The 16379-nt window shown below is 30.4% G+C and overlaps 1 protein-coding gene across 6 annotated transcripts in view; it reads left to right on the top strand.

The window, feature by feature from the left end:
• The window catches only part of LOC145276959 (uncharacterized), a 148675-nt gene that overhangs the window by 56307 nt on the left and 75989 nt on the right, over positions 1-16379 (top strand). Inside the window, exon 1 of one of the 6 annotated variants that reach the window (XM_080128540.1) lies at positions 2092-2282. The exons of the other annotated variants lie outside the window; for them this stretch is intronic. The gene's annotated coding sequence lies outside the window, so the exon portion shown is untranslated. Of the gene's footprint in view, positions 1-2091; positions 2283-16379 lie in introns of those variants that run through there. 6 annotated transcript variants of the gene reach the window in all.

Genomic DNA, 16379 nt, shown 5'->3' with positions numbered 1-16379 from the left:
TCCAGCAACTTTTCCGTCTGCTTACCATAAGCTGCCGGAAGATGCTGATGCCACCTTGGGTCAGTTTCAGGATCATTTTAGCCATCTTAATTCAACCGTTTAAAAAGAGACACTATTGATAGAAGATTAAAAAGCATTATGTGTAGTATTACTTGGTCTTATCCATCGTGTCATCTTTTAAATTTTTTTATTGTTTGTTTTTAGTAAAATTGCGCTTTCTGGTGCTGCTAAACAACGCATTTTTAAGAGTCATTTTTTTTTCTCTGTACTACATCATAAATTTTTTTTTTTTTTTTTTTTTTTTTTTGCTAGGAGCAAAGTGTACTATATGTTCTCTATCAATGGAAGAAATCCTTTCAGACTGAGGCAATTTTTATTTTTGTTCCAATCCATTTTTTCTAAGACAATTCTAGAAACTGAATTTGAGGTAATACACAATATTAAAAAAAGAAAAAAAAATCATATTTTGAATGTCAATATGCATTTGCTGTTATCTAGAAGGAATGGCAGAAGGGTGCAGGAAAAGATGTAAATTGCTAAGAAGTCATTATATTGTATTTTGGGGCTACTTAATAAATGCATGTGTGTGTGTGTGTCTATGTGGTGTTTTTCTAAGGTGGCCAACTTTAAATTGACAGCTCTATTGTCTTTAATTATAGATTTGGCCACTATAGGTTATTTGTGTTCAGCTTGGTTTGGCAATTCATCATGAAGAAACTGATACCTGTTTGCAAATTGCAAATGATACAATCAATTTACCAAGAGAAACATCTGATGAACGAATAATTAAAAAAAAATAAACCTGTCAACTGTGATTCAACCTCATTAGATAATTTTCTTTGGGGATGTGTAAAGTTACAGGTACAGGTAAAGTTACTGATAAACCAGACACAATAGAACACTTGGAAGACAACATTCAGATGTGTTATTGCCGAAATACAGCCTAATTTAATGCATATAGTTTATGAAAATTGGACCTCTAGATTACACGGAGGCCATATGCCCGAAATTATATTTAAATTATAAATGTTAAAAATTAATCTTTATAGTAAACCACATTTTTGTATTCTAAAAATATTTTTCTTTGATTTATTTTGATTGAAAGTTTGTTGCCTCTAAAAAACATTATTTCTCTCTCTCTCTATATATATATAATGTCTGTGTGTGTATATATATATATATATATATATATATATATATATATATATATATATAAATTCATATTTAGAAAGTCGGCCTTGGCAGAAGCATCTTGAATTTTCTCCATTTCTTCATTCTTCACACAATTTATCTTTCTTTTAATAATAATATTTTGAACTCACTCTTTTTTTCCTTGTACCCATTTGTGAATTATTTCACGGAATTCTGCCTTTTGGATGACATTGACATATCTTCCAGTAACACGATTCCTTTGGATTTTTACTTCTGGATACCAAACTTTTACTAGCTTTTCTTGGATTTTACCATTATTGGATATTCTACTCTTCACCTGACTGTCCATTTATTTGAAATCCTCCCCCCCACCCATTCCCTCTGCTTCACTATTTTTTAGCTTTTACCAAATAAGCTTTATGGCTTACTTGTAGTTTCATTAAATACTTTGCAAGCAAAATCCGATTCCACATTTTGCTAATTCCTACCCTCTGATGAGTAGGAAACTCCACGGAATAATTACAGTCCCCTTAATTTGTGTCTCCTTTTTGAAAATGAAATATGTTTTTAACTCTTGTTAAAGTGTTTTTAACATGTTTTATTAATTCTTTGTTCTTATATATATATATATATATATATATATATATATATATATATATATATCATGCATTTTCAGAAAATTCTTTCTTATAAGTAATCATCAATTGTTATCTCCATACACAAAATACAACCTTATATATATATATATATATATATATATATATATATATATATATATATATATATATATATATATATATATATATATAAAAGGTTGTATTTTGTGTATGGAGATAACAATTGATGATTACTTATAAGAAAGAATTTTCTGAAAATGCATGATTTAATGGAATCTCTAAAGTGGAGTGTTATCTTTCTAATGATTATGAAGTCTAATCATTAAAAGACAATTGCAAATTTTGTATCTATTCCTGTCATTAGAAACTAATTTTCTTTATTTGATTCACTTTGTTATTGTTTTTGACGAAACGTGATATTTTACCAAAAACGTTCATTTTTTTTTATTACTTAAATATTTTATTTTTTCTATTTTTTCCCTGTACACCCCTGCGTCGCTGCATCCAAAGGTGGTAAGTTGTTTTTTTTTTTTGTTTTTGTTTCTACTCTTTTCATGAACAAACTAACGGGAGGATGCGACATTACCTTTTTGCACAAAGCCATAGCACCATATTATGGTGCCACCTGTAGGTCATAGGTGACCGATCCCTGATGCCTTAGTGTCTAACTCTGTCCTCATGGGGAAGCAACTAAATAAGGACTACTTGTTGTTCCTATTTACAATGCCTCCCCACGGGACAGAGTTAGACACCAGTGATCGTTGAGATTTTGCTGCTTGTCAGGTTTGTTGGGGGTATTTACGTTGAGGGGTTCTAGTGTTTTAAATTTGTCTGAGTACTTACCATTAAAGTCTGAACTCCCATCTATGCCCCCCCCCCTGCCAAACTTTCACAAGAAGCACTCGTTTGGCTGGAAACACTATCAATAATTTCCCCCACTCTTTATCTGTGCCTAAGCCTAAACAGATTCCATGAACAAAGCTTCTTTCTTAGAACTGCACGCCTGTGGAATTGTCTTCCGTTTTCCTGCTTTCCGGCTGACTACAATATGGTTGTGTTCAAGTCTAACGTAAATAAGTTCTTGATGAGTCGTTCCATATAAGTTATCAAATTTACCAAATTTTCATTACTAATGATTACTATATTGTCCAATTTCTACTGTACACTCTTTAACCCTTATCCTTGAGTGGCCTCTTGGCCTTGATAATGTGGTGATGCCTATGTAAAAAAAGTCAGCTGACTACAATATGGCCGTCTTCAAGTCCAATATAAACAAGTTCTTGATGAGCTGTTCCCCTTAAGTAATCCAATTTACCAAATTTACACTTCTAATGATTACTATGATATTGTCCTTTTGACCACTGTACACTCTTTAATCCTTATCCTCGAGTGACCTCTGGGCCTTGATAAGCGGTGATTCCCTTGTAAGAAAAACAAAAAAAAAAATACTTGTAAGACAGGCACAAGGATGTCACATTTTGTTGCGATAGGGCAGAGGTTGGAGTTTGGCCGAAAGTGGGGGACTCTTTTGAACCCTATCTAGAAGCGAGAGACTAGTGGCCGATACGCAAACCCAGATTGTACGATTGGGCAACACCGGGCATACAGCTAGCATAGAGATAAAGCAGAAAGTTGATAAACAGTAAATTATCACAAATTGAAAGAAAAGAGGGGATCTGGTTATTTTTCTCTTCCAACTTGTCCGTTAAAACTTAATGAATCTGACATTTCATAACTGCAAACATTTCGATATACAAAAGGAAATTACTTTTTCTCCCTTGATATTAGTCTAATTAGAAATCGCCCGAGTAATTACGTAAATGGTGTATATATTTAATCTGTGCAGTTTGCCTTGCAGGCATCATCAAAAAATCAAAATTAAACTTTTTAAAAAAAAAAAAAAAAGCCCTTCACACACAATCTGTCTTTTTGATTTGTTTCTGTCTTAATTTACTTGATTGATTCCGTAAACTTAGTTTCAAATAATTTTGATTTTAATGGAAAATGAAAGTTTAATTTACTATTGGCAATTACAAGATGAGAAAAAGAAAAAGAAATTTTCTCATCATTTTTACTGTTGTGTTTCAGTAATATGAAAGAAGTTGAGTTGTAAAACTCAGCGTTATCTATATATTAATACGATAGCGTGTATGTTATTTTGTTTGTCACGCTTACATCTTTTTTCTTCCGAGTGACTCTCGTTTAATTGTTATATAGACTTCCATTTATTGTAATAAATAATTTTTACCAACAATTCTTCATAAGTTTTAGTTTCGGTTATAGCCGAAGGAACCCAAGTTTTATATATATATATATATATATATATATATATATATATATATACGTAACACCAAAAGCAAATTCTTTCTGTGTTCGTTTATAATATCACGTCAGCTGATATTTGGGCTTGATGATGAATGCCCTGGAAAAGTTACCTCTGATTAATGTTTAGCTTTAAAATATGCAAACAAAGAAATGATTTGCGGCAATTTTAAATGGTACCTCTTCTTATATCGTAAATTGAACTCATTAATAAAAAAAAATTAAAATGGTGAAGTACACCCGAGCTTGGACAGAGGATAATTCGATTTGTAGTCAAATGCTCTACCACTAAGCTATATTTCCAGATTATAATAAATCTATTTTTTTTTTTGTTGTTTTTTTTTTAAGAAATGAGTTGCTAAGATTTTATTATCTCCCTTGCCAGGTGTAATGTAAAATATTCCCCTGTAAAAATTATTCTTTTAATCTATAAGAGAGAAAAGCTATTTTTAAGATCGGATTTTTTTTATTTTTGATACTTACCTGATGAATTTCTGTATAAAACATATCTAAGAACGCTGCCAGACTTATAAATTAGCTTTGTGTGAAATTTGCAAAAGATAGGCTCAGCCATTTGAGAACCTATGTGTAAGGAACTCCTCCCTCTCACACACACACACAAAGTGGCTTTTATATAATAGTAGATATCTTTCTATCTCTTCTCTTTCTTTCTATTTCTCTACCAATTTTGCATTGATATTTCTCGTCATTTTCTTTCATATTTTTGTCTTTTTAAATTTATTGCTAGCTGCTGAAAAGTGTGCAAAACCGGTTAATTAAAGATTTTATTTCAAAATAAAATGCTCCATAAAAGAAAGCTTAGGTATCAACGCTTGCAACTTCCCTATCTTCATCATAGTTTCTTTCCCTGAATCCCTCTCCCCTAAAAAATATTGCTTTTTTTTTTTTAAAGCAAAATACTTTTTAACCTGAAACAATGCAAAGTAGCATTATAGAGACAATCTATAATAAAAACAAAGACGTGGAAAATCATACAAATATTCAAAATTCAATTTTAATTAAAAATTCTAATTTTAAAATGAAATCTCCTTAATAAAAAAAATTTAATTGCATAAAATGTTTAATTACAAAAGTTTGTAATCTTATATATACGTACAAAAAGGAAAAATCGACAATACAAAAATATACACTAATGCATATAAATTTAATCCGCCATTCAATAAGGAAACTATATGCATTGGTATATTACATATAAAAATGAAAGCATGAAAAGTAATATGGTTAAGATTAAACTTAGAAAAGTAAAAGGACTAGTTGTTAAAACTGGAAAAGAAAAAGACAAGATATTCTAGTAAAAAATATAATAAATTTATAACTTAAAATATTGTAGAATTAAGAATTTTTTTAAAATTCAATTTCACATTCTATAATCAATTCTTCATGCTGCAATATTTTAAGTTATAAATTTATTATATTTTTTACTAGAATATCTTGTCTTTTTCTTTTTCAGTTTTAACAACTATCGTACTTTGAGGTAATTGTGTCTATTCCGGGATAATTGCGCCAACTAGTTAAAAGTGCTCTTTCGGCAACCACACATATAAAGAGCACTTTTTTTAGTTAACACAATTGCCCCCGGATTTGGTGCAATTACCTCAAAGTACAGTAGTTCTTTTACTTTTCTAAGCTTAATCTTAATCATATTGCTTTTCATGCTCACATTTTTCTATATAGTCCATGATTTTTCCAGGCTTTGCTTTGATATAATATTTTCTTTTTTATGTTCAATATCATACGCATTGTCAACAACCCATAAAAAAATTATTACCAACTCCTTTAATTGACTAAATAAAAAAAAATCAAATAAAAGACATAATTAAGTAAATAAACAGAAAGAGACAAAAAAAGAGAGAAACAGAATTAACAGGCGACATCGTAAGTGAAATATTATCAGCTCTAGCATGGCAAAGAACATCACTTTTGTTAACTCTCTATATAACCCAAATAAGATGGTATGCGAGCGACATTCCTGCTATGGTAACCAGCAGTCAATCAGAAGAAACCGTCTCTCACGTTCCTTACTTATTCTGAAGACTAATACTTAATCATACATTCAAACATAATAGTGTTTGAATGATAATTTTAATACACCTGTTTAAATATCGTACATGCATGCGATTGGATATGACTTAAACATGTGACCATGTCTCTCCAAGTGTACTAGTTTTGTGCGTGTTTTTTTTGTTTTTTTAATGCCACAGAAACATATGGAATGCTTCAAACAGCTTTTCATCTATCTTGCATAAATCCAGCATCAGTTTATGAAGAGCATAAGAGATTCAAGGAAGGCAAAGAGTCTGTGAGGGATGATGAGAGGGGTAGGAGGTGTAAAGAAATCAGAACGCCATAGTTGATAGGACAAATAAAGAATTCCATGGATAAGGGCCATCGTGTGTCTACAGAGACAATGAGTACACAGTTGATATCAGTGTGGGAACTGTACACCTAATTATTCGTGAGGAGCTGAAGATGTGAAAGATTTACACAAAGTTTGTCGCAAGGTTGCTCAGAGAAGATCAGAAAGAAAGACCTGGTTATGACAACAGAGAGATGGTTGAGCTGATCAATACAGATCAGGCAGTTATTAATGCTCTGGTCACCTGCGATGAAAGCTGGATCTACTCCCTAAGTTCAAAGGAAACTTTAGAGGCTGTCGTTATGAGACAACTGAGGAGATGAAAGAGGCTGTAACGAGGGTCATTGACAAGCTCACACAAGAGAACTTCCAGGAGGCCTTCCAGAAGTTGTTGGAACAGTCCAACAAGAACATTGCAGTCGGAGGAGATTACTTTAAAGGGCATCAGTATTTCATGTATGTACTATCAATAAAAATGCCCATACAAAAAAAGTCTGGAAACTTATTGAAGGCACCTAGTGTCTATGTATCTCTCTCTCTCTCTCTCTCTCTCTCTCTCTATATATATATATATATATATATATATATATATATATATATATATATATATATATATATATATATATTCATCCACTCTGATGAGTCATAAACGATTAAACACATGTCAGTGGATAATTAAATTTAAACAATATATATGCCACTCCTCATTTGGGGATACCAAATTACTCAAAGTTGCTTGACTATAAAATAATTTTTTATGGATTGTTGACAATGTGTATAATATTGAACACAAAAAAAGAAAATATTATTTCAAAGCAAAGCCTGGAAAAATGATGGATTACATAGAAAAATGCAAGTATGAAAAGTAATATGATTAAGATTAAACTTAGGGCTAGTTGTTAAAACTGGAAAAGAAAAAGACAAGATATTCTAGTAAAAAATATAATAAATTTATAACTTGCAGCATTAAGAATGTTTTAAAAATTCAACTTAACATTATATATAAATTTAACTTTTCTAAGCTTAATCTTGACTATATTATTTTCCATACTTGCATTTTTCTATATAATAATATAATAAAACTAGCATTTCAGCCCGACGTTGCCTGGGTGTTTAGAGGTGTATGCTGAGCAAAAAAAAAAAAAGTGTTAATTTTTTTAACTTTGACCCCTAGTATGACCCCTTAACATTTATTGTTTTGGGCTCAAATCAAGTTATTAAGTTAGATCCATGTCCAATGAACCTATATCTAAAATTTCAAGTGTTTAGACCCAAAATTGTCTGAGGAGTTTGGTAGAGTTCTCAAAAGTCAAATCGTTAAACTTTGACCCTTTAACAGCCGAATTTCTGGCCGAAAACCGATCCCATCGATTTTCCCAAATCTCAGTACCCTGTATATCAAATTTCGAGTCTGCAGACTAAAAATTCTCAGAGTTATTGCATATGGAAATGTACACACACACACACACACACACACACACACACTTTTATAGATATAATAGATTTACTTTTTTTTTTTTTTTTTTTTTTTTTTTACTCTTTCCCTCCGTTAATTACATATCTAGACACTTGAAAATTCATAGTGAGGATCATTTATCGTTGGATGTTTTGTTTTTATATACAAAGCCTGTAGAATTTTGAGTCGTTTTACGTTGGGATAATGATCCCAACGTAAAACGACTCAAAATTCTAGAAACTTTGTATATAAAAACAAAACGTCCAACATTTAAAATGTTTCTAAATTCTGAGTGTGCGCAGCCATGTTTCTTTTAATTCGTGCCAGCAACCCTCATTTTATTTCCTAAATTAAAAAAAAAACATACACCTGTATTCGTATTTTACTCGGTTGCATTTTCTATTTGTATTAGACTTGATTGTCGAATACAAGGGAAGCAACTTTGTATTGGCTGAGAATGAATTCTATTCAGTTTAAACCTGACATTAAATCGAATTTTGATGATGCCTTATCTCTCCTAGTCAGTGCAGAGTTGCTTCCCTGTAATTGGCTGATCAAATTTAATACTGAACTCAAACAAGGAATATTGTGACTGAAGTGTAAGTGGCTATTGCGGTCGGGAGCAGAACAGAACTAGGGGAGGTATTTGCATTATATTTGAATTTCTGCATGTTGATACTGTCAGAGAGACAGGGAGCAGGAAAGGAATTCTAAGGAAGCAGCCTGAGGAAAGAACTTTATGACTGCTAAGTAATAGGTGACAACTATTTGCTGAGCATGTGGAACCGCCTACTGTAATTCTGGTGGCAAACGTTAATCACCGCATCTTCAAGAATTCCGGCATGAAACCGTTATGCGTTTTAGTCAAATACGATTCCTTTTTATAGTCTTTCGAATCCAATGTGATATTTTAATGGCTATAAAAACAAGCATAAGTCTTTGCTCTCCTTTATGTATTTATTTTTTTCAACCATACTAGTTTCCTTGGGAAAACACTCTTTTAGTCTTAATGCTTGGCATTAATGATAATAATGTTCATGCTGATATCGCAGCGTGCCTGTAGGAACGAGGCAGGAAGAGCGATAAAAAGAAAGGAAGGAAAAACATTGCTTAACAAGCAACAAACATTATTTTGATCAGATGTTTTACTCGCCATCTCAAGTGGGTCTATAAAGATATAGCTAATTTTTTTTTTCTTTTCGGAGGGGGGGGGGGTCAAATGGCTACCATCACCAACTATGGAATTGGTTATGCCAAATTCAAATTCTATTAGATCAATTGTGCCAAATAATATGTTAATACTCTTGTAGGTGTTTTTGTGCCAGTCAAGGATACGTCTTCGACAATCAGTCCAACAGAAGGTGGGTTGAAGCATAGTCCGGAGTTGTTCTAGGAGGTCCACTCTCCCAGGCTCTGTCTGTCCTTTTAGAAGGGATTTTCTTGATAATTGCCTCGCATCCCTACAAGGCTGCTCTGACATTTTTTGTAGAGCTGAGCACTGCTAATCTTTTTGTACTTGCTTGACCTTATGTTTAACCTCCTAGAGAGGAGGTAAATAAAATACCCTTAAAGCTACAATTTAGTCCTCCAGCTATAGGTAAAATAGCAACTTGTGTTTAATTAATTGTATCAAGTGAATCATTTAAAATAAGTTTTGTTTTAGCATCTTAAGACAGAGTTGACAATAAACCAAAGGTTCTTTTTTCATTTCCTTTGTTCCTTTTCTTTTCCTTTTTCCTTTACCTTTTTCTTTCTTTTCCTTTTTTCCTTTCCTTTTTCTTTTTCTTCATATTTGTTCTTTTTTTCATCATTTTAACATTTGCTGAACATTAATTTACTTAGATTTAAAAAAAAAAAAAAATTTAACACCATTGATACTTATAGATTAAAAACACCATCTCTTTGCACAGGCTACCCCCTCAACCTCTCTCATTAATTAATATAATTAGAATTTGGTGACTTCCTTAATTCTTTAATGTCAAAGTTTAATTAAATAAAACTGAAATAGATTTTATTCTTCCTAAATTTAAGTCAACTGAAAGACATACTGATAACAAGTTTCAGAATTTTTTAGATAAGGATTGATGATTTGGGAATATTCAGACTATTATTCTCATCTTGGTTATTCTTACATTGTTTCAGATTATTAACTCTCAATCTTCCTCAGGTTCATTATGTCAAACTTGGTAATCTGTACGGAATTTTCAACTGAATCGTTTATCCTTTGTTTAGTCCATATGAAGTAGATTGCTTTTGTTTAGTCCATATGAAGTAGATTGCTTTTGTTTAGTCCATATGAAGTAGATTGCTTTTGTTTAGTTCATATGAAGTAGATTGCTTTTGTTTAGTTCATATGAAGTAGATTGCTTTTGTTTAGTTCATATGAAATAGATTGCTTTTGTTTAGTCCATATGAAGTAGATTGCTTTTGTTTAGTTCATATGAAGTAGATTGCTTTTGTTTAGTTCATATGAAGTAGATTGCTTTTGTTTAGTCCATATGAAGTAGATTGCTTTTGTTTAGTTCATATGAAGTAGATTGCTTTTGTTTAGTCCATATGAAGTAGATTGCTTTTGTTTAGTTCATATGAAGTAGATTGCTTTTGTTTAGTTCATATGAAGTAGATTGCTTTTGTTTAGTTCATATGAAGTAGATTGCTTTTGTTTAGTTCATATGAAGTAGATTGCTTTTGTTTAGTTCATATGAAGTAGATTGCTTTTGTTTAGTTCATATGAAGTAGATTGCTTTTGTTTAGTTCATATGAAGTAGATTGCTTTTGTTTAGTCCATATGAAGTAGATTGCTTTTGTTTAGTTCATATGAAGTAGATTGCTTTTGTTTAGTCCATATGAAGTAGATTGCTTTTGTTTAGTCCATATGAAGTAGATTGCTTTTGTTTAGTTCATATGAAGTAGATTGCTTTTGTTTAGTTCATATGAAGTAGATTGCTTTTGTTTAGTTCATATGAAGTAGATTGCTTTTGTTTAGTCCATATGAAGTAGATTGCTTTTGTTTAGTTCATATGAAGTAGATTGCTTTTGTTTAGTCCATATGAAGTAGATTGCTTTTGTTTAGTCCATATGAAGTAGATTGCTTTTGTTTAGTTCATATGAAGTAGATTGCTTTTGTTTAGTTCATATGAAGTAGATTGCTTTTGTTTAGTTCATATGAAGTAGATTGCTTTTGTTTAGTTCATATGAAGTAGATTGCTTTTGTTTAGTTCATATGAAGTAGATTGCTTTTGTTTAGTTCATATGAAGTAGATTGCTTTTGTTTAGTTCATATGAAGTAGATTGCTTTTGTTTAGTCCATATGAAGTAGATTGCTTTTGTTTAGTTCATATGAAGTAGATTGCTTTTGTTTAGTTCATATGAAGTAGATTGCTTTTGTTTAGTTCATATGAAGTAGATTGCTTTTGTTTAGTTCATATGAAGTAGATTGCTTTTGTTTAGTTCATATGAAGTAGATTGCTTTTGTTTAGTTCATATGAAGTAGATTGCTTTTGTTTAGTTCATATGAAGTAGATTGCTTTTGTTTAGTTCATATGAAGTAGATTGCTTTTGTTTAGTTCATATGAAGTAGATTGCTTTTGTTTAGTCCATATGAAGTAGATTGCTTTTGTTTAGTTCATATGAAGTAGATTGCTTTTGTTTAGTTCATATGAAGTAGATTGCTTTTGTTTAGTTCATATGAAGTAGATTGCTTTTGTTTAGTTCATATGAAGTAGATTGCTTTTGTTTAGTTCATATGAAGTAGATTGCTTTTGTTTAGTTCATATGAAGTAGATTGCTTTTGTTTAGTTCATATGAAGTAGATTGCTTTTGTTTAGTTCATATGAAGTAGATTGCTTTTGTTTAGTCCATATGAAGTAGATTGCTTTTGTTTAGTCCATATGAAGTAGATTGCTTTTGTTTAGTTCATATGAAGTAGATTTCTTTTGTTTAGTTCATATGAAGTAGATTGCTTTTGTTTAGTTCATATGAAGTAGATTGCTTTTGTTTAGTTCATATGAAGTAGATTGCTTTTGTTTAGTCCATATGAAGTAGATTGCTTTTGTTTAGTTCATATGAAGTAGATTGCTTTTGTTTAGTTCATATGAAGTAGATTGCTTTTGTTTAGTCCATATGAAGTAGATTGCTTTTGTTTAGTCCATATGAAGTAGATTGCTTTTGTTTAGTTCATATGAAGTAGATTGCTTTTGTTTAGTTCATATGAAGTAGATTGCTTTTGTTTAGTTCATATGAAGTAGATTGCTTTTGTTTAGTTCATATGAAGTAGATTGCTTTTGTTTAGTTCATATGAAGTAGATTGCTTTTGTTTAGTTCATATGAAGTAGATTGCTTTTGTTTAGTTCATATGAAGTAGATTGCTTTTGTTTAGTTCATATGAAGTAGATTGCTTTTGTTTAGTCCATATGAAGTAGATTGCTTTTGTTTAGTCCATATGAAGTAGATTGCTTTTGTTTAGTTCATATGAAGTAGATTGCTTTTGTTTAGTTCATATGAAGTAGATTGCTTTTGTTTAGTTCATATGAAGTAGATTGCTTTTGTTTAGTTCATATGAAGTAGATTGCTTTTGTTTAGTTCATATGAAGTAGATTGCTTTTGTTTAGTTCATATGAAGTAGATTGCTTTTGTTTAGTTCATATGAAGTAGATTGCTTTTGTTTAGTTCATATGAAGTAGATTGCTTTTGTTTAGTTCATATGAAGTAGATTGCTTTTGTTTAGTTCATATGAAGTAGATTGCTTTTGTTTAGTTCATATGAAGTAGATTGCTTTTGTTTAGTCCATATGAAGTAGATTGCTTTTGTTTAGTCCATATGAAGTAGATTGCTTTTGTTTAGTCCATATGAAGTAGATTGCTTTTGTTTAGTTCATATGAAGTAGATTGCTTTTGTTTAGTGCATATGAAGTAGATTGCTTTTGTTTAGTCCATATGAAGTAGATTGCTTTTGTTTAGTTCATATGAAGTAGATTGCTTTTGTTTAGTTCATATGAAGTAGATTGCTTTTGTTTAGTTCATATGAAGTAGATTGCTTTTGTTTAGTTCATATGAAGTAGATTGCTTTTGTTTAGTTCATATGAAGTAGATTGCTTTTGTTTAGTTCATATGAAGTAGATTGCTTTTGTTTAGTTCATATGAAGTAGATTGCTTTTGTTTAGTTCATATGAAGTAGATTGCTTTTGTTTAGTCCATATGAAGTAGATTGCTTTTGTTTAGTTCATATGAAGTAGATTGCTTTTGTTTAGTTCATATGAAGTAGATTGCTTTTGTTTAGTTCATATGAAGTAGATTGCTTTTGTTTAGTTCATATGAAGTAGATTGCTTTTGTTTAGTTCATATGAAGTAGATTGCTTTTGTTTAGTTCATATGAAGTAGATTGCTTTTGTTTAGTTCATATGAAGTAGATTGCTTTTGTTTAGTCCATATGAAGTAGATTGCTTTTGTTTAGTCCATATGAAGTAGATTGCTTTTGTTTAGTTCATATGAAGTAGATTTCTTTTGTTTAGTTCATATGAAGTAGATTGCTTTTGTTTAGTTCATATGAAGTAGATTGCTTTTGTTTAGTTCATATGAAGTAGATTGCTTTTGTTTAGTTCATATGAAGTAGATTGCTTTTGTTTAGTTCATATGAAGTAGATTGCTTTTGTTTAGTTCATATGAAGTAGATTGCTTTTGTTTAGTTCATATGAAGTAGATTGCTTTTGTTTAGTCCATATGAAGTAGATTGCTTTTGTTTAGTCCATATGAAGTAGATTGCTTTTGTTTAGTCCATATGAAGTAGATTGCTTTTGTTTAGTTCATATGAAGTAGATTGCTTTTGTTTAGTTCATATGAAGTAGATTGCTTTTGTTTAGTTCATATGAAGTAGATTGCTTTTGTTTAGTTCATATGAAGTAGATTGCTTTTGTTTAGTTCATATGAAGTAGATTGCTTTTGTTTAGTTCATATGAAGTAGATTGCTTTTGTTTAGTCCATATGAAGTAGATTGCTTTTGTTTAGTCCATATGAAGTAGATTGCTTTTGTTTAGTTCATATGAAGTAGATTGCTTTTGTTTAGTTCATATGAAGTAGATTGCTTTTGTTTAGTTCATATGAAGTAGATTGCTTTTGTTTAGTTCATATGAAGTAGATTGCTTTTGTTTAGTTCATATGAAGTAGATTGCTTTTGTTTAGTTCATATGAAGTAGATTGCTTTTGTTTAGTTCATATGAAGTAGATTGCTTTTGTTTAGTTCATATGAAGTAGATTGCTTTTGTTTAGTTCATATGAAGTAGATTGCTTTTGTTTAGTTCATATGAAGTAGATTGCTTTTGTTTAGTTCATATGAAGTAGATTGCTTTTGTTTAGTTCATATGAAGTAGATTGCTTTTGTTTAGTTCATATGAAGTAGATTGCTTTTGTTTAGTTCATATGAAGTAGATTGCTTTTGTTTAGTTCATATGAAGTAGATTGCTTTTGTTTAGTTCATATGAAGTAGATTGCTTTTGTTTAGTTCATATGAAGTAGATTGCTTTTGTTTAGTTCATATGAAGTAGATTGCTTTTGTTTAGTTCATATGAAGTAGATTGCTTTTGTTTAGTTCATATGAAGTAGATTGCTTTTGTTTAGTTCATATGAAGTAGATTGCTTTTGTTTAGTCCATATGAAGTAGATTGCTTTTGTTTAGTCCATATGAAGTAGATTGCTTTTGTTTAGTTCATATGAAGTAGATTGCTTTTGTTTAGTTCATATGAAGTAGATTGCTTTTGTTTAGTTCATATGAAGTAGATTGCTTTTGTTTAGTTCATATGAAGTAGATTGCTTTTGTTTAGTTCATATGAAGTAGATTGCTTTTGTTTAGTTCATATGAAGTAGATTGCTTTTGTTTAGTTCATATGAAGTAGATTGCTTTTGTTTAGTTCATATGAAGTAGATTGCTTTTGTTTAGTTCATATGAAGTAGATTGCTTTTGTTTAGTTCATATGAAGTAGATTGCTTTTGTTTAGTCCATATGAAGTAGATTGCTTTTGTTTAGTCCATATGAAGTAGATTGCTTTTGTTTAGTTCATATGAAGTAGATTGCTTTTGTTTAGTTCATATGAAGTAGATTGCTTTTGTTTAGTTCATATGAAGTAGATTGCTTTTGTTTAGTTCATATGAAGTAGATTGCTTTTGTTTAGTTCATATGAAGTAGATTGCTTTTGTTTAGTTCATATGAAGTAGATTGCTTTTGTTTAGTCCATATGAAGTAGATTGCTTTTGTTTAGTCCATATGAAGTAGATTGCTTTTGTTTAGTTCATATGAAGTAGATTGCTTTTGTTTAGTTCATATGAAGTAGATTGCTTTTGTTTAGTTCATATGAAGTAGATTGCTTTTGTTTAGTTCATATGAAGTAGATTGCTTTTGTTTAGTTCATATGAAGTAGATTGCTTTTGTTTAGTTCATATGAAGTAGATTGCTTTTGTTTAGTTCATATGAAGTAGATTGCTTTTGTTTAGTTCATATGAAGTAGATTGCTTTTGTTTAGTTCATATGAAGTAGATTGCTTTTGTTTAGTTCATATGAAGTAGATTGCTTTTGTTTAGTCCATATGAAGTAGATTGCTTTTGTTTAGTTCATATGAAGTAGATTGCTTTTGTTTAGTCCATATGAAGTAGATTGCTTTTGTTTAGTCCATATGAAGTAGATTGCTTTTGTTTAGTTCATATGAAGTAGATTGCTTTTGTTTAGTTCATATGAAGTAGATTGCTTTTGTTTAGTTCATATGAAGTAGATTGCTTTTGTTTTGTCCATATGAAGTAGATTGCTTTTGTTTAGTTCATATGAAGTAGATTGCTTTTGTTTAGTCCATATGAAGTAGATTGCTTTTGTTTAGTCCATATGAAGTAGATTGCTTTTGTTTAGTCCATATGAAGTAGATTGCTTTTGTTTAGTTCATATGAAGTAGATTGCTTTTGTTTAGTTCATATGAAGTAGATTGCTTTTGTTTAGTTCATATGAAGTAGATTGCTTTTGTTTAGTTCATATGAAGTAGATTGCTTTTGTTTAGTTCATATGAAGTAGATTGCTTTTGTTTAGTTCATATGAAGTAGATTGCTTTTGTTTAGTTCATATGAAGTAGATTGCTTTTGTTTAGTCCATATGAAGTAGATTGCTTTTGTTTAGTTCATATGAAGTAGATTGCTTTTGTTTAGTTCATATGAAGTAGATTGCTTTTGTTTAGTTCATATGAAGTAGATTGCTTTTGTTTAGTTCATATGAAGTAGATTGCTTTTGTTTAGTTCATATGAAGTAGATTGCTTTTGTTTAGTTCATATGAAGTAGATTGCTTTTGTTTAGTTCATATGAAGTAGATTGCTTTTGTTTAGTTCATATGAAGTAGATTGCTTTTGTTTAGTCCATATGAAGTAGATTGCTTTTGTTTAGTTCATATGAAGTAGATTGCTTTTGTTTAGTTCATATGAAGTAGATT

This window comes from Euprymna scolopes, chromosome 1, assembly GCF_053919585.1.
Source record: "Euprymna scolopes isolate OS-2025 chromosome 1, ASM5391958v1, whole genome shotgun sequence".
NCBI classification, from domain to species: domain Eukaryota; kingdom Metazoa; phylum Mollusca; class Cephalopoda; order Sepiida; family Sepiolidae; genus Euprymna; species Euprymna scolopes.
Note: the sequence above shows the minus strand (reverse complement) of the source record. Positions and strands in the feature narration are given on the sequence as shown.